This window comes from Scophthalmus maximus, chromosome 7 (assembly GCF_022379125.1).
Source record: "Scophthalmus maximus strain ysfricsl-2021 chromosome 7, ASM2237912v1, whole genome shotgun sequence".
NCBI classification, from domain to species: domain Eukaryota; kingdom Metazoa; phylum Chordata; class Actinopteri; order Pleuronectiformes; family Scophthalmidae; genus Scophthalmus; species Scophthalmus maximus.
Genome location: NC_061521.1, coordinates 12,007,501 through 12,026,038, shown reverse-complemented (window position 1 = coordinate 12,026,038; position 18,538 = coordinate 12,007,501).

Genomic DNA, 18,538 nt, shown 5'->3' with positions numbered 1-18,538 from the left:
GGGAGGAAACGGAGAGTGCAAAGGAATGATTGGACCATTTTTTTTATGTACAGTAAGTGCGCTGACTCTCCCTCTGTTCTCCCGTCCCCACCCTGATTGCAGCCACTTCTTTTGCTGTCTTGTGTGTTGACAGACCAAGCATGGCTGAACTCTCCCGCCACATACTTTTCCTCCAGTGTTCCCATGAGGGTGAACAGGCTGCTGCATGGAGGAAAGTAGGGCAGGGGAGCCACCGCTGCATCCCCCCCTCCTCCTCCTCCTCCTCCTCCTCCTCCTCCTCCTCCAGGAATCTGATTCACTGGGAAGAAATGATCCATTTGTCTTTCATGCAGAATTCATCCTCTGTTACAATTTGGGGCTTTTTTCTTTCATCTCAGACAAGATCATGCATTTTTAACAGTGTAGATTTACTCCTCATCTTCACTCGGTTGCTCCAGGTGTGCCCTACACGTTCGCTGTGCTTTGACGAGACGTCGCCCTGTGTTTTGATTCAAAGACGTCCGCAGCTGAGCCCCCGTCTTCCGTCAGAGGGCTGTGGTTGCATATGCAGCACAAGTATGGAGCTCTGTGGTTACTGGTCTAGCCCAGACACATTTACTGGTCTGGGAGTCTTGGAAGGTGGAACTGTGGGATATAAAGGATTTTTCAAAGATGAATTATAATATGTGGAGCGGGGCACTGTGGCCTGGTACACTCTAAAACATTGTGAGTTGGTTAAAATTTAAGCATACAATATTCTTATCCTAAATCACTTTTATCACTGAATGAATCAGTAGCTTTTAGTGCAGTGGAGCCCACATCACTGGTGAGTAAAAAAACAGTGGGGTCGGCTCAGCAGTGATGTAAAGCGTATCTATCTCCTGGTTAAGAGTTTATTAAAACACAGAAACTATCGCAGTCTGAGAACTGTGTCACAAATAGCTGCTGAGTTTTCAACCTTTCAGACAGTGTTTGTATGGAGATAGTTCACTCAATGTTAACGCTTGAAACAGTAACTCTGTGAACTTGTTGAAATGGGTAGAAAGAGTGGATTTTTACATTATTATTATCAAAGTTTACATACTATCATTCTTCGAACACCAGAGATTTGTAATTTCTAACTTTTAAGAGTCCAACATTTGTTTCCTCACACTGAAATTCATTACAGTTACATTTGCTTTCCGCAAATTATGATGGTTTAGTTCTTCATTTGCCACAAAGGGCCTCCATCCTTGTTTAAAGACAACACGTAAGGGGGATCTCACAGCTTCTGAACATACAGGACTCAGACTGGACTTATTATGACAGGAAACAACAACTACATAATTTAACTCATAGTAACAGGCTCACAATAAGTCTCCATCATGTATGTTTTCTTCAAATAACACGACAGACGTCTCTTTATCATTTTGCTATAGCAAAGAAAAACTCCTTAAGATCTATCATTTTGTTTTCAAGGATGTCCTAAAATGTACACTCACAAGAACAAAAAGATAAACAAGACACTACAAAACTCAACAAAATACAAATCTCTGGATAGACACTGTCAAAAGACAAATGATCAAACTAGAGGGAAACACTCAACACTCAAACACTCAAAATGTATTTTAAGAGAGAAGAAAAAACTAAAGTAGAACAGAACTAGAGAACAGAAGTGGTCCTTCAGAAGAACCTTGAGGTACACCTTTTGCTGAGTGAACAAATCTGATTCATACCCTTGAACTAATCATTGCTCTTTTTTATCTCAAGTGTTAACCTCCAAACAATGTGTGCTGCAAAGGCCACCAATCTGCTGATCAGGGTTTACTTCAACATTGTAAGAGAATGTTTTTGCTCAGCTTCAAGGCTGAATGAATGGAAAAACCCATGTGGAGAGATCTCTATTGCTTTAGAGAAAGGATATTGTGTTGGCCCCAAAAATGTAATACTTTTCTTCTGGAAATTTGAAAAGATTTAGATAAAATGTTTGAGGAGGAGACAACTGCTTGTTTTACATGAAATATCATTTTTGTAAAGTAAGACAGCACCATGTGTGACTTTGCTCTTGTACAGAATGTTGCATTGTGGGTTGTTTGTAGCCTTACAAACCTAGCCAGTACAAACCTACTTTCGAGTGGGTTTGTACTGCGTCTTGCACAGGAGTTTCTGAAGACTAGTGTGATGTGTTTTGGTGCCACAGAGAAAATAAATTCATGATGAGTGAAGACAAGTTCAGAGCATCTAACTGTCAGAGACAATTATTCATCATGTTAATGTTTGAGCATACTGTGAGAAAACAACACCCTGTGTCGTGATTTTTTTAATAAACGTGATGATGGTCCATAATTAAGATTGAATTTACTTCATCATGCGAAGGTAATAATAGAAGATTAGTTGCTTCTTTTAAATTTCTGTATGATGTTTTACAGTGTACTTTTATGACACGTCTGCAGGCACGTCTGGCTGGTTTTCAGAGCTTTTTACTGGAGAACATTAACCCCGGTGTGGAAACAACACTGTCATGGTGGTCACAACTTTTTTCTCTCTCCCTCCAGCCTGTTGGAGACCTGTTAATATCGTTTGAGCACGGGGACGTTAAGGATCATAACTCTTGCTCTTACTCTCCTATCCCACTGTGGTTGTTTTTATTGTCCAGTGAGCCGATAGTGACGTTTCCAAAGTTTATTTTGGACCTGCTATACGCTTCACGCTGCAGCCATTTATTTTATTTCTTTATTTATTTTTACAAATGCCCAGGTCATTTTCCTCCTTCCCTTTCAGAGAATGTTTGTGCATAAATGAAATATGGATGCAGCTTGAAATCAACTCCAGCAGCTTCCAATCTCTTGAATAAACTTTAGGGATGTTTCCCTGCCAACTCCTGCTTGGATACCAACACTTCCTTAGCAACTGCATGGCCAGTGGCTATATATGTGCATTTAATGTTGACGGGAGCTGCAGGGCTCAGCTGTTGATGGAACACAGTTATCCTTTTTCTCATTACTGTCTGCTCTATGTTAGATCCACCAGGCCTGAAGGAAACCATCAGGGACTTGGCATGTGTGCGTATGAGCACAGTGTGGCCAATAAGGAGAACGGGCCCGCTCCTCGGACACACCTGTCCAATACAGAAATCTCAGCTCTACAAACAAAGGATCTCTTCTCCACATCACACTCCAGATGTCATCTGATACGGATGTAAACACAACTCCCCGAGAAAATTGCTCAAACGTGTTCAAAGTGCTAGAAGTTGCGTGCATAATTTCATTAGAGATCACACACAAATCAGGTGCTTCTGCCATGACGGCAGTGTTTGCTAACCTGTTTTCTATATTTACACGAGCTGCATCCAAAACAACCCACACTGTGCTGGATGAATGTTCATTTAGATACGGTTTAAACGGTTGAATGGATAAACACCTTTGGATGGAGAAAAGGTGATTCTTAAAGAGAAATTGTCACATTTCATGTTTTATCTGGATATTTTTCTCCATCATGTTATACTGCTATCTTCCAAATTAAAAATGTCAGAGCGGTGAGAGGGGAAAGGAAAAATAAACACTATTTCTTTATTGATCCTCCCCCTCGTCATACAGACGTTACTGTAAGTGGGCTCCAACATCAGCCCCTAATAGTCACACAAGGTCAGCAGCAGAAGCTTTCCTCTCCTGAAAATCCCTGCCGTCATAAACACTGTGCTCAGTAGCCTTCAGTGCTAACGGTATGACAGACTTTCAGGATGTAGAGACTGTGCAAATACATGCTACAGTTGTTTTAATTCTTTTATTCAAAACTACTGTCATCAGTATTTTTACATTAAAAGGATCAAATGACTTGGGAAGGAGTTGCTCGTACTAACAAACAGAATCATCACCTGACTCTGCAGCTCTGCTCAGTTCTACAGTGTTTTATCACCTTTCTGTGCAGGCCAACACTACAACATCTTCACTGTTTGGTTCAATCGGACCATTATCATAACATCATTGTCAGCTGTACTGTTTTCAATGAAAAAACCCTTTAAAATCACTCCACACTACCTGTGTTCCAGCACCAAAGATGCTGAACCTAGTAGAGCATATCACAGCTGAGGTCTCATTATTTGAAGATATGAAGGGTGTTCGAAGATTATCCGGGTGATTGATTGGAACCGTCTAGAGCGAGAAACCGAGGCACGATTGTGTAATTATTTCCAGACAAGGACGAGACAAGGTTAAGGTGGAGAGTGTGAGAGAACATGTGACCTTAGAGCATCGTCAGCAGACGAGATCCAGGGCTCAGCCAATGAGCTCAAAGTATCAGCTGTAAATGTATGGTCGTATTAAAGTCCTACTCACAGATCCATCTGTTGCGGGATCAAAATCTGGTAAACCACGCCCAATACCAAATGAGATGGAAGGAGGGGAGAGCAATGAGGGAATAAAAGCAAATAGGAAAGAAAAAGCAGCTCAGGTTTGCTCTAATTTGACTTCTCTTGTCAAAACTCAGCAGGCGGTTTGCGGGGAAAAACATCACACTGCCGAGTTTCATATGAGCGCTCATATTTAAATCATAAATCAGTGAGTCCAAGTCCATCAGGGGCGAAATGATGCCTTTGTCAGTTGGCAGTGTACATATTCTTAATAAAAAAGGATGTGATTCTTTGATGCGATATTCATATCCCCGTGGGATGAATGTTCAATTTGCTCTGACTCCACGATACCACTCAGAAACTGACAGATACATCAAACTTTAACACGAGATGTGGATTCAAGGAATACAGCTCACATCCAAAAAGCAAGCACCCCCCCCCCCCCCCCCACGCCACCGGTTTTCCTCGTTTGAGCTTTACAGGAAAAACTAGTTGTAAATCTTCTCCAGCCACTCACCTCGTGTGAAGCGCTTCCAACTCGGCTGCTTTCCGCTTCTTCATTAAACTGTTTATCCTGAAGGAAAGTGCATTGTTAATTACTGCTAACGATGCAGACGTTTGGCGCCGGAGGGCCTTGTTTAATAATGAAAGCTCTTTCCACTCTCCTGGAGGGGATGTGACAACCTACACACTGCTGATACACTGGAACAAATTAGTGCTTTTTGTCTTCCAGGGCCAACACTAGTCAAAAGATATCAGCCACGAGTCCAAAAACAGGAGTGAAGGGAGATATTCTGACTACGGTTTGTGTTTCGTCTATTATTTACATTGACCTGTTTCTCTCTGCTTTCGGAATGGCGAGACATTCCAAGAAAACAAGCACGCCACACACTACATGCAAAACCTCCAACGTCAGGCAGCGACTGCGCTGCACATCTGTTGGCGTGATTTACTTCCTCACGTGCCTGTGTGGTTTCAATATCGCGGTAAAACAAGCTGACCTGTGAGGACATGTGTTTCGACATCGTAAAAGTGCCATATGCCGTAATTGCATAAAGTCGCCTGCTGCGGGACAATGTCAAGTAGCTGGTCAGTCGTCCTGTGCCATCCAACAGATGAGGAAGTGATTATATTCACATGCTTCCTTACTGTAGATCAGAATGTGGATGGATTTTCAATTTTCTACTTCAGATCCAGAATGTCTGAATGATGAGTTCTCTTTAATACGTCTGCGTGCGTTGCAATAAATCCTGCCTTCGTAATAGTCATTGACTGTTTTCGAGATGTGTCCTTTTTGGAGGATACGGTTTGTGGTGCTTTTTAATTATGTGCATCATATTTCTGTCATTTAGTTTACGCTGGTTGATAACAATGGTGTAAAAAAGTAAAGTGTGGACGATATAAGTAGTTTTGAATTGATTGACCTCATATAAAGTGCAGTACACCTAAATCAATACATGGTGTGCCCACCTCATGTCTCTACAAAGTCTCTCAGGTACACCTGCCACAGTTTTTTTTATGATACTCGGCAGGTCCAGGAGGGTTTTTCCAGTTATTTTGAGCTCAGTCTCTTCATGTGACTGACTCCATGGTGTTGAGATCAGGGCCACACCATCTGCCGCAGCCTCGTCGTTCTTCTCCTTGTTGATCTGAGGAGAGTTTTCACTATTCTGTATGTTCCGTACTGAAAGTATTGTGGATGTTGAAGTGCCTAAAACTTTTGCAGTGTACTGTAAATGGGGTGGACGAAATAAAAAGCATGCAGGTATTTTTCCCTATGACTATGGGACTATACTTCACAATATGAGTAATGTAAACCATATCTAGACTTGTTACGTTGAGGGTTAGAGGGGACGGAGAGCCATGTCAGGAGCCAGTCATGTAGATGTCCTCTGTCGAGACAGAGTGGAATGTAATCATCCAGCCAGTGGGTTCACATCTTTTATACAAATGTGCTTTATCTTGCGGTGACCTCTCCAGATGAGCCGCTATCTAAAAAAAGCAAAACAACAAAGGCTAAATATACGTCTAATGCTTGGTCCTGCTGGTTGCTGAAACCGAGACTAATAAACTAAAATCATAAAGCGAATGAAACCACATGACAAAGTTGGCCACTTTGGCAGAGCTGCTTCTGTTGTTAATGAATGTTTTAAATGAGGAAAAAGACTTTTCTGCAGTGAGAGTGAGAGTGGAGATGGCGAGGGGAGTCGAGCCCCAGCCTCCATTTATCTTGGTCCCTGTGAACCCTCCTCTAATGGCTATTTAATTCATAGAACTAACGGATTATCAAAGCCATTTAAATTAGTCGTTATGGATATAGATTGTGAGACGGCCATGGGAGGTGGCTCCCGTTAACCAAAGGGCCTGGAGGAAAGATGAGGAGAGCATGCAAATGAAATATAAAAAGAATGATTATTCTTCCCTCCCTGTAGATTCCGCAAGCTCTACGTATGATTTAATCTGCTGGAAAGCTGAGCCCACTGTGGAAAGCCCTCGGGGAGGATCCGCCATCCTGTACTCTCACCAGAAATAATGCCACGGATTCAGGGGAATCTTAAGAGACAAAGGGGAGAGACAAAAGAGGATGTGTGTGGAAGAGAACTAAGCTGGAGAGAGAAACGGAGACAAGAGTGAAATATTGGCAGCGGAGAAGCCAATAAAATAAAGATCTCAAACGCCACACTGAAGAGGCAGGGTGACCTTGTAGCCAGTGAGTGCCACTTAAAAGCTGAGAAAAGCTAAAGCAGTTAGGTTGGACTGTATTTATTCAGTGTTTGCCTGCATTACTCTTCCTCCTCTCCTCTTCCTCTCCACATTGTTTGGAAGCCAGACTGAATCCAGACTCTGTAAAACCTCTGTCACAGTGTTAACAGAACTACTTTCCTGCTTTGTTTTGAAAATAGTATCAGTGTCATCCAGACTTATTTATTATAGATCTGGAGTAGTTTGTTCAAATAAGGAATAGTTTGACATATTGCAGAAATGCTCCTATTGTTTTTTATTCATTTATCTTTTTTGTGTGTGCGACAGATAGAAGATTGATTCCACAGCTTGTCTGGCCTTTTCCAAAAGTTACAAGATCCTCCTACCAGCACCTCTAATACCTTGTTAATTTAAAAGTTGCCCCCCCAAAAAATTAAAAAACACATGTTGTGATCTTTACGGTGGATGGGGGGAGGGATCCGTGCTGGAGTGGACCAAGAGCAGTGAATTCCTCGAATCTTCCTCTAGTCTTTATGCAGAGCAAGAAAGTAAATAAGTGTAACCACACTCTTGAGAAATTCTGTATTGTTTTTGAATCTTACGGATTTTATCCAACAAATTTCCCATCAAACAACAGAGAACATTTGTAGAATTTAAAAGCCTAACACTCAAATAAATAAAATCTGTGATTTTAAAAAAGCAAGGCAAATTCTCTCATTTGAAAGCTGAATTAGTTTGGATTAATCACCTAACAAATTGAATTATTATTTAAAAAAAAATTGTTTGCTGGCAGATTAATTTAATCAACAAATTGCTAGAGCGCTGAAAGAAGCTTGTGAACACACTGAATTATCAGGGGCTCCGCAGCAGAGATGAATGACTCAAACTTGAGGCACCGCAGGAGATGGGAGTGAGATTTCAATGCACGTTATACACAATAAAAGCCCCCATTTGTACGTTACATGAAAATACAACATTAGTATTCCTGTGTGCGAGATCAAAAAGGGAGCTGAGAGATGCACTTGTGCGTCCACACATGAGCACACAGCCACAAACAGTCTGACACAGACCACTTCATCAGCTCATGCCTCCGCTCACCACGGGCCACCGGCTCTCCTCCGCCGGGGAAATATCCTCCCAACCGTATAAATATTTATGTCCATTAATAGTAAAGCGGCAGCACGAGTAGATGCATAATGCTCTGGTGCCGGTCTTATTTTTCGAGGAAGATGCACTCCAACTGCCACAACGTCTCCGTCGCCATGACAACAGAGTTCAGCGAGCGAGCCAGGCAGGCAGGCCTTGGCCCCGTCAGTCTGCTCAGGCAAAAGGAGCATGGTTCTCACGGAGAGCAGAAACAATGTGCACAGCGGCGTGTGCTCCAGCAGCAATACGCATCTTAATGTGAACTCACAGATACTCAAACAACACGGGGACACAAGTTTTTCGGAGTGGAGAGAGACGACACGACAGCACGCCTCCCTGTTAACCTCCGAGGATGGATTGAACAGCAGATGTGGCGGTGTGGATATGGACGGATGTGATTTGATCTCAGGCCACCTCTAGAGGTTGTTACCAAATAGCAGGAGCCACACAGAATAGTTTGACCATATAAAGATGTGGGCGCGTACGAGGGAAGCAGATGTGAGGAATTACATGCTTTCGCATTCGCATTCCACAGGCCAATGTGTGCACGGGTCCCGGACATTGTCTTAACAAGGAGCCAGGGATTTATTGTCCTCCTGCTATCGGAGACATTTAGAAAATAATTATTCTACAGATGAACACACTCACCAATATAAACAAGCAAATATGCTCACTTGTCTCCATCTCTAACACACCCACACACTGTTCTCTGGGTTCCGAGCTCTAGCCTGAAACGGGTTCTTTGAACACGCACATGATTTCTTTTTGCACCAGGGGGTCTGTCCGTGGATGAGAAACAAATGAAAGACAGGAGGAACAGACAAACCCGAGCTTGTGTCAGGAAACAGAAGCAGAGTGTCATCAGAGTGCGAACACAGCCGCTCCATGAGGGATTAGAAGGCCAAGCAGCAGTGGATCTTTGCCCCCGGGGAGAACAGTTTACTGACTTTGTGCTTTCCAGGTAACGCAGCTTTCACTTGCAGACTCGCCGTGTATGCACACGTCATCTCAAACGAACCAGGAAGCTTTCTCATTCTCTGTGAAGAAAAGGCCCAATGTCTTCCACCAGAGGATGGAGCTGGAAAGGTCCCTTCTTCTTTTTTCCTGGTGGGAAAAAAACCAGATTGTGAGGTGAGGGTTTACATCATTCAGTTAAGTCATTTTCCACACGATTAGAGAGTTCCTCTGTAATGACAAGAGTCTGTCCCTCGAGCTGTCCTCAGAAACCTTCACTTTCCAACCGAGACATGACGTTGTGAGAGAGGCAGAGACAAAACTGTGTACGAGATTCAAAAACGTGGAGAGGAAAATAAAATCACGTAAAATAGATGAGAAATGAGATAGACCATAAAAGTAAAAGAAAAGCTTTTCCCTAGTGCAGTTAAAGCACAGTAGTAAGTTGAGTCACATTCAATACAGTAAATAAAAGTGCAGCAGAGAGTTTTCCAAGTAGAAGTACATTACTGTACTTTTACTGTTAGTGTAGCAGCTGCAGCTCCACCAGGTGTCAAAGCGTTGGTTCAGAGCTGAGACTCTCATTGGTCGGATGCCTCCTGAAGATCTAAGTGACCCACTGGGTTTATAATCACCAGCATGTGAGAAATGTCTTTCGCCCCAGACCTGTGAAGGGATTTATAAACTAGCTGCAGCTCTTTTGAAATCTTTTTTTTCTAAACCACATGGAAGCCAGTGTGATGATTCAGAGGATAATTCCAGTTTATTACAACTTGGACCTGATTTTCATAGTCCAGGCTTTTCCTATGGATAATAGAATGATAGTCCCCAAGGTTAGCTACTGAGACCAGGGGACGTAGCAACATCATTTAAAAAAGAAAGAAAAGAAGTCAAGAACACAAGATTTATTATTTATTCAGGGAAGCCGGGATCCCTCTGGACATATTCATATATTACACATTGTCATGATGGTCTGATCTGTTGGCCACTGGAGCAGCCGAGGGCCTTGCTCAAGGGCATCTCAGGGGTGGTAATGAGGGCAGGGCAAGTACCAGCCTATTGTGAGGACAGTACACATACAGCCTGATGTCCAAAACACTACAGAAGAAGAACCTTCCTCTCAGTACTCCCAGTTCTGCTCCTTGTTATAATTGTGGCAGCGACGTTGTGAAGGTGCAAGACAACTGTCTGTGCCGGACAAGTTGCCTGTCATTCAACACCCATTAGACATGATGCTATTTGTTCAGACTGCAGCCCCCCAACGTGCCCAGGGAGACCCCATGTAGAGACAGCATAGACAAGGGTGTGGAGGAAGACCAGCCTGCCGACAGTCAGCAGGACGTTCCCACACACACACACACACACACACACACACACACACACACACACTTAGTGTCTCACTGTTATCAAACCCATGGAGCGAGGGGGGGCTGGTGGGAAGGGGGTCTCAGCTGCCTCAGGACAGTGAGACAGCAAAATCCAGGACACACACACACACACACACACACACACGCCACTCACTATTATTAACACAGGTCATCAATTAGGCCTGACCTAGAAAAGGCTGTCTGCACGAAGGCTACATAACAAACTGAGACAGACGGGCTCAAAACACACAAATCCCTTCACTCTCAGCTCACTGTCTGAAAGCCTGGATTAACTCTCACACACATAAACAACAAACACTTATGAAACATACAATACACGCAGACAGAAAATATCACTTGAACAATAATCCGCACTGCCAACAAGGCGGATTTACAGATGCAGAGGGGAACCCTGAAGACTCATACGGGAGGAGATTCAACACTGAAATTAGGAAACTACTTTAAAGCCTTTGACACGACTTCCTGTGCAGTTGTCGACAGATGAGACAACCGGTCCCAGCATGTCGGTAACTGTGTGACTGTGCAGGCACAGTATGTTGCAAAAAAAACCAAAACATGGCAAATCATGTAAACAGCAGTGATATGAATGCATATGAATGAAAATGTCGTTTTTTGAATTTCCCCGGGGAGGGGGAGCAGCAGCAGCATGAAGCAGAGGGATGTTCTGAAGGTGAAGGGGGTGAAAGCTGTGCCAGGCATGTGCTCTCAGTTAGCACACGAGGACGAGCCAGGGGCACGCGGTCACGTTTGGCTCTGCTCCCTGCACCAGAAAACCTCCCTGTGCTTTCATTCACGTTTTCGTCTCAAGAGCTTCCTCCCTCCTCCTTTGTGACACGAGGCCTATCGGAGCGTCTTTGTGCCCCTGACTTGTGCCGAGCACTCAGGGTGACAGAGCCAGAGCTCATCACAAATCCTAAAACTCTCTGCAAATGCCTTTTTCTTCCTCCTCGCTGCTCCTCTGTCTATATTATTGCCCCCCCCCTCTCGGCCCCCCCTCCCTTCCCTTGTCTCCCTCCCTCCTCTCCCTCTGCTCTCTCCATCTCCTAATGCCTCTATCTCCCCTCCACTCTCACTGGGACTGTGGCGTACAGGCGTGCGCTAATCTAAGCCAGATGAGCAAGAAAAACACAGGCTTCCTCCGCCGGTTGCTCTCCCCATTAACCAAGAGGCCCGTCATCTCTCTCTCCAATCACAGGGCAGACTTCTGAGGTTCACCAGCACGTCTGCATATGCACCAGAGCAGGCGAGCCAGTAAAACTCCTCTATGAGTGATTTATAATGACACTTGATGGCTCTGCCGCTGCCATTTTCTATCTGCTCACCGCAGACTGTTGGGCATCGGCCAGACTCGTGGCACCTGTTGAGAGGACGGCAGTGTCAGAACCATTTCGCATAAATGCGCGGCTTCGATGGATGGGTTTGAAATTCCGACGTCTTTTGGATTCTGACGGCACGTCTTCAGAACACGCGGGTGCAGGGTTGCATGTAAACTTGGCTCCCGATCAGACCGGACTGGGCGTCCAGTCACCACCAGGGTTGAGCCGAGGCTCCGTCCTCTCTGTCACGGTTGGTTTAGGCTGAGGCTTTCATGAAGGAACTGGCGGACTCTCGCTCTCAGGCAGAAGGACATCGTGTCCCCCTGGGGATGGACGCTGTCCGGCCCTGTCACTTTCACTCCTGTATCCACATGCCATGGAGCACATGGCAAACAACTCCCGACTGCGGTGACGCAGGGAAGTGAAAGAGGGGGCGGCGCAAGGGAAAAGATCAACAGGAGAGCATGCAGACAGACGGGCATTTCTTTTGGAACGAAACCGCTTTGGAGTCGACATTCGAGTGAAAGGGAGAGTTTTGGGAAAGACTTTTTTGCATACTGAGCAGTTTGATACCACTCTCGTGTCTGCAGCATGGTAAATACAGTATGAAGCAACCACCAGTGGATGATAAGCTTAGCACACATGCAGAAACTGGAATCAGGGAAACAACTAGCCTGTGTCGGCCCACGGGTAGGGAAATCACCAGCACCTCTAAAGCTCGTGAAGATCATAAAGTAACATGTTACTTTATGATCTTACTATATATTTAGTTAATTTCATTTGTATAAAAATGTAACACAAAAGAAGACAGGTTTTAAAAGGCCTAATGCTTCTGGCCAAGAGTAGTCCACCTCCGCAATAGCTCGTAGGCACAGTTTCACTAAAATGCAGTGGAAATGAGGGCAAACACCAACGGACGAAAAAGTTCCAGGACGAAATGCAGCTTTTGACATTACTCACACTCTTCCTCCGGCCTTCCCCCCTTGTGTCACCCTCTTCATTCACCCACCTTCGGCTCAACGCAGAGCAGAGTACAATAAGTGAAGGTAGTGAGATTTCAATCACCTGCAAGATTGAGGAAGCGCAGACAAATGTTCGTCTAGCAATTCATCATTTTCTAAGTCGTGCCCCCCGTGACTACAGATCTCTTACAAGGCACATCTAAAATGCTGAGATAATAACAGCAGAAGGATGGTACGACGGGGCAGGAGAACTCCGGATTGCACAATAACACACTCGATAGCGAGCCCCACATGAATCAAAATGACAAAGCCAATCTAGCGACAAATTCTCTCTTGCTGGCTGTAAACTGCTCTGCTCTGTGGATGGATGGACGGATGCAGGTTCACAGGCTGGGGAAAATTCAAAAAAAGTCAAATTCATTTAGGTGCACAGCCTCTACGGCCCCACCTCTTATTCCCTGTGGTGGAGTTAACCACACCCTGTTTTCATGGGACCAGTCTTGTTCTTCCCAGTGACACAGGCTCTTACTTTTTGTGTCATTAAGGCCTGTCAGTAAAAATTGAGTGAGTTCACTTACCCCTGCGGCTGCCTGTTGAGTATAGAACTATACAGAACCGCAGGCTAATCTCCAGAGGGTGCACTACGTTCTATTTATAGTGCTCGCTCTGCTGCCTCGAGGAGAACTATCTCAACCATGAATTTAGCAGGTTATCAATATGTGGAGAGGCAAGAGTAAAACCAAATCATGCCAAAAGCAGAGGGTTTCAAAGTTTGTGAGCCCCCCTCAGACAAAACTGAGACACCTGGGAGGCTTTGGGGGATGAAAACCGGAAGTATAGTGTTGCCATGGTAATGGTATATGGACTGTATATAGCAATTTTCTAGTTTTATCCAAAGAATCCAGGGCTGTGTCCCAATTCAGGGGCTGCGTCCTTGGTTCAGCCTTCACGGTCTACCTCGTCTACCTCGTCTACCTCGTCTACGACGGCCACGCCCCCGAAGTCCTCGGAAGGATGCAGGCCCATGGATTGGGACTCAGCTACAGACATACATGGAGGCGAAGGGGTTAATTCTCTTTCTCAAGCCAGTGTCCAGGTGCAACATGTCCCACGCCTCGGGTTGTGAGAGTCTCCATGCGAGCGGGGACGTTTAATAGTCTCGACATGTAAGCGCACTGTCCCCAGTAGTCCATAAAAGACCATGTTCGTCTGTCCCATTCCTCCCCGTCTGGTGCGGCCTCATAAAAAAAACTTAACTGGTCTCACATGACCCCCTCTGTCCACTGGTAGTGATTGGCTGAGCCCTCGGCAGTGATAGACATGACTGGACGGCTGCTCCAGAGGTGAGCTCATCCTGTCCTGCTCTCCGCTCCCTCTGAGGGGGGGGGGGTCATCACCAGCGGGGTCCGAGCTGTGGAAGTCACTGACACTGTTGTACTTTGTCAAGGTCCTGAAGAGACGACTGAACAAAGTTATTGAGGTTGAAAATTGTGGTGTATTAAAAACTATTTGTTGCCTGATATGATATGTTTTGGTGAAGTAGGACACACGTGAAGAAAACCTGGTGTTATTTATCTACATTAAAGGGGCAGTAGGCGATTTTGGAGAAAGATCGTTTCAATCTGCGGAGCCAGGGTCTGCCCCGGACCGACAGAACCGACAGCTAGCGGACAACGAGGAAATATTTGCAGATTTTTTAACATAGAGTGTATTGACTTACTTACTGCCCCTTTCAGAAAGAGAGATATTTAAAAAAAAACAAAACAGAAACGCATTGAAGCGGGCAACAATGGTCGACAGGACGTCAAAACACATTCTTGTCAAACTACGCTCAAGGTTGATTGTGAACTTTCTCCGGAGCTTTTGGCCGCGGTCGTCGGCTTTTTTTCAGTGAGTGAAACTTGTTTAGGTTGAGCTATGGTTTGAAAGCACTGGTAAATGCACATGAACCGTCGGAACTGTCGTGCTTTCTAGAAAGGTGAACACAGCTCCAGAAGAGTCCCAAAGTGGACATCCGCTCAGTCTGGACAGAAGCTGAGGACAGTGAGTTGTCGGGGACGTCTGCTTGTTGTTTGGAGATTTATTTTCTGTCCTCAGCTGGGGGAGGTTGAGTGTAGAGTCCCAGCACCCCGGGATCCCCGCTCTACTTGACCTTTTCCTTTTTGTCACTGTGATGTGGCTGCAGCTGCTCCTCTATCAGGGCTGAGGAAGTGTGTTGCCTGAGGGAGGCCATTAGCACAGGCCAGACTTTTTTTGTTGTCGTACCGGAAAAGTATCACCTACACACAGGGACACACTTCTGCTTGATAGGAGCCACTCCAGTCTGCCTGTAAACACCTCCCTTCCCCTTATTGCTTTAATCACAGTCTAAACTATTTCCTCTACCCCCCTGTATCTGTATCTGTATCTCCCTCTCACGTTTGTTTCTGTTTCTGCATCTGGCCAATGTTTCATCCTTCCGTCTTTGTCTTTAAGAGCTCTCCTGCCGAAAAAAGGCAATTAGGTCACAGTTTATCTGAACAGAGGTTTACTTGCACGATGGAAGCATCTCCAGCTTTTCTTTCCTGTGAAAAAGATACGAGCACATATGTCCTCAAACGGGCGGGATTAAGAGTTTGTTTCTGGGGTCAACAGAGCTGAAAGTCTCAGATGTTCTCCCCATGAACTCATCCCGAGGCTTGTTGAGCTGAAACATCTGGCCCCCCTACTTTCTCTGCACAGCTTTCTACCGAGCCAAGAGATAGATCCTTCAGGATTTGGCCGGTCGGCAACACACACACACACACACACACACACACACACACACACATGCATATCTGCTGAGTGACAGCACCTGAGAGGCTGTGGTGAACTACTTCTAGGTGAAAAACCAACAGCAGTGGCCCGTTTGTCATTACTCCTGATAATGTGGCACAGCTGCCAGCCTGTCACGGGGCGCCACCCGTACCCAAATCCCAGTGTGTGTGTGTGTGTGTGTGTGTGTGTGTGTGTGTGTGTGTGTGTGTGTGTGTGTGTGTGTGTTCGGTGTGTGTGTGTGTGTTTCTGTTTCTTGGCTGGCTGCTCCTCCTGTTGAAATACCCTCAGGAGGAGGAGACAGTTGGGCTGTGAGAGGCGTGTGATGTGAAAGGTACGACTCCTCCGCTGCGATCATCACTGCGTTTGGTGGAAAAGGCCAGATCCCCGCTGTCTCAGTCCAGTGTAAACACAGTTCCCCCTGTGTGGAGGCGACGGAGCGAGAGGGGGAAAGGGACAAAAGGAGCATGACACGAGACAAGGATGGGGACTGAGAGGACGGCACGGCACAGACAGCCACAACAGGGGGCATGCTGTTCTCCCTATTAGACTGTCAATGCATCTCATTAACATGGTTTCTTTAATCAGCATCCGAGAATATTCCGAGGGCCATCCGCTCCGCTCCCCGCCTCCTTCCTCTCATTTTGACTACACTGATGCATAAATGTATCATTTCTTCTTTTAATTCTATTTTTAATAGAGGGGGTGTGATTCAAAATCCCAGAGAAAATGGTTTCTGGTGTCCTCCTGCGTGGACCTTGTCTTTACACGTGAAGATATCCACCGTGCCCTCGTCCCATCAGGAGAGGCTTGTTTTCCACCAACTCACCTTCAGCTCGACTCAGTGGGCAGTGGGAGTCAAACGGGCGTTCATGCTGAAAAGCCTGTCCTTTCCAAATGACAGCTTACTAGAAGAACACATCCGGATGACGTCCAAAACTTGCTCACGGGGACATATGATATTTGGGGTTGCTTTAACGTGCTATCAGTTATTTCTGAGACAAACGTCTTCTTGCTCCAATCCTCTCAGATTTGTTGACACCCGTTACTTCCACCACGTCTCAGTGATGGAGAAAAAAGCACAAGAACAACAAACAGTTTGCATTTCCGAATTGTTGTGCAGGTTTTCCCTGGGAAAGGGGAGGAAGAAGTCTCTGGGACAAAGAGGTGTCATCAATCTGTCATCCGCACGCGTCACATGACGGAGCCCCGACAGGAAACTGTGCTGGTTGTTAAACAGGAAGGTCTGACCCCATGAAGCCGTGTTCTTTCTCCCTTTGCCCTCTGGTTCTACTTAATGAGAGCAGCTGGTGTCCAGCGCCAAACAACCCTCCAGCTATTGTCCAGAGACCTGCAACAGAAATATTGGATTCCTTGTATTCCTCCGATGAATACAGATGAGATTAGTGGTTGGACGCAGAGAGACGCGCCAGAAACGTTCCCAACACCACACATGCTCATTCCTAAATCATGATCAAGTCTTGCCAATATTGGAAAATATCTGAATTCCAAAATCTGCACACCATCACAAGTGGGACCAGCAGCCTTGTGTCACTGACAGAGAGACGGACGGGAGCTACTGGAGCTTTACTGCACCAGAACCCCAAACCTAAACACCCTCAGCACACTGGCCGCCTCCGACTCTGTCCCCTTTACGTCCCCGTAAGCACCCTCCACTTTTACACACAAACAGTCCTGACACACATCTTTAGGTCCAGACTGATTTATTATCCGTCCTCCATGTCCTCTCCCCTTTTTCAACACTCTCCTCCAGCATAGTCCCGTGTGCTGTCGCGGTGTGTTCCTGGCACTGAATGTGTAGATTGGATGAATAAATCACACACAGGTCCTGTGGAGAGCAGAGAAACGGACTGGAACAGGCTGCGGGGAATAAAGAAGACATCTGGCGGAGGAGCTGGAGCCTTTCAGCCGAGGAGCAACTTACGTATGGGAAGTCGTAATGTTCAGCTGGTTCAACCTTTGCCGTTATAACACGTTTGCCTACATTAGCTGTTACTAAATATTTACACTCAATATACCTGCCAGTGGTGGAATGTTACTAACGACATTTACTCAAGGAAAACACAGGGAAATGGTTTTTACATATACGATCCTTTTATAAAATATCATTCTAATATCAATTAGACTGCTGCAATTAAAATGCTACTTACACACGATAACACTCCAATAATATAATAAATAAAAGATGTAATATAATAGTCATTTTTCTGCCTCGTGAGAACATTTTGATAATACTTACTTTGACTGGTCATACCATTTACACTAGATGATTTTCAACATGTAACGGAGTAATTTCACAAAGTGCTAACTGCTACTTTTACTTGATTTGATGATTTTAATTCACCCACCGCCGCTGGTTATAACTGCCAGGTGTAACTTTTGCATAATATTAACTGAACTAAACAACTGACAAGGCGAACGTCCTGTTTAGATTTCAATTGAAAATTTCTAAAATAAGGAGAACTTTCACTCTCACAACCTTGGTAAATCTCAGAGGCAGTTTCCCAAAAAGAAGTAATGATTATAGCTAAAACCATTTACTGTATTTCAAATTGCTGGGCTGGCAAAGCTATTCATTCTGGGGACAGCACGTGATGTGAGCCTACATATGTGTCTACAAACAAACATACAAATTAGCCTACATTAATAATGTCACCAATGATAAATTGATAGGTAATAAATATTCACTGGGGTTTAGAAAGAGAAATGTACATGGAAATGAATCTGGACGTCAACAATATACCCAACATAAATAACTGCATGGAAATGAAAAACAACATTCTCAGATCTTTCACTTTATTTATTTTTTTTACTGTTATTGGAAGCAAAATACATGATTCTTTCCAGGATACGTTCAAGAGGATAGTAGGAGATAGCAGGCCTGTAAAATAAGCCAAATGTACGAATAGCTGGGGCAAAAACAATCCTTGTGTTGAACATAGAGAGGGA